Genomic DNA, 826 nt, shown 5'->3' with positions numbered 1-826 from the left:
CAACACAAGAGAAGACTCTACACATGGACATCACCAGATGGTCAACACCGAAATCAGATTGATTATATTCTTTGCAGCCAAAGATGGAGAAGCTCTATACACTCAGCAAAAACAAGACCAGAAGCTGACTGTGGCTCAGATCATGAACTCTTTATTGCCAAATTCAGACTTAAATTGAAGAAAGTGGAGAAAACCACTAGACCATTCAGGTATGACCTAAATCAAATCCCTTATGATTATACAGTGGAAATGAGAAATAGATTTAAGGGCCTAGATCTGATAGAAACAGTGCCTGATGAACTATGGAATGAGGTTCGTGACATTGTACAGGAGAGAGGGATCAAGAGCATTCCCATAGAAAAGAAATGCAAAAAAGCAAAATGGCTATCTGGGGAGGCCTTACAAATAGCTGTGAAAAGAAGAGAAGCGAAAAGCAAAGGAGAAAAGGAAATATATAAACATCTGAATGCAGAGTTCCAAAGAATAGCAAGAAGAGATAAGAAAGCCTTCTTCAGCGATAAATGCAAAGAAATAGAGAAAAACAACAGAATGGGAAAGACTAGGGATCTCTTCAAGAAAATCAGAGATACCAAAGGAACATTTCATGCAAAGATGGGCTTGATAAAGGACAGAAATGGTATGAACCTAACAGAAGCAGAAGATATTAAGAAGAGATGGCAAGAATACACAGAAGAACTGTACAAAAAAGATCTTCACGACCCAGGTAATCACAATGGTGTGATCACTGACCTAGAGCCAGACATCCTGGAATGTGAAGTCAAGTGGGCCTTAGAAAGCATCACTATGAACAAAGCTAGTGGAGGTG

This window comes from Bison bison, unplaced genomic scaffold (genome assembly GCF_000754665.1).
Source record: "Bison bison bison isolate TAMUID 2011002044 unplaced genomic scaffold, Bison_UMD1.0 scf7180017864527, whole genome shotgun sequence".
Taxonomy (NCBI): Eukaryota; Metazoa; Chordata; class Mammalia; order Artiodactyla; family Bovidae; genus Bison; species Bison bison.
This window is presented reverse-complemented; position numbering follows the sequence as displayed.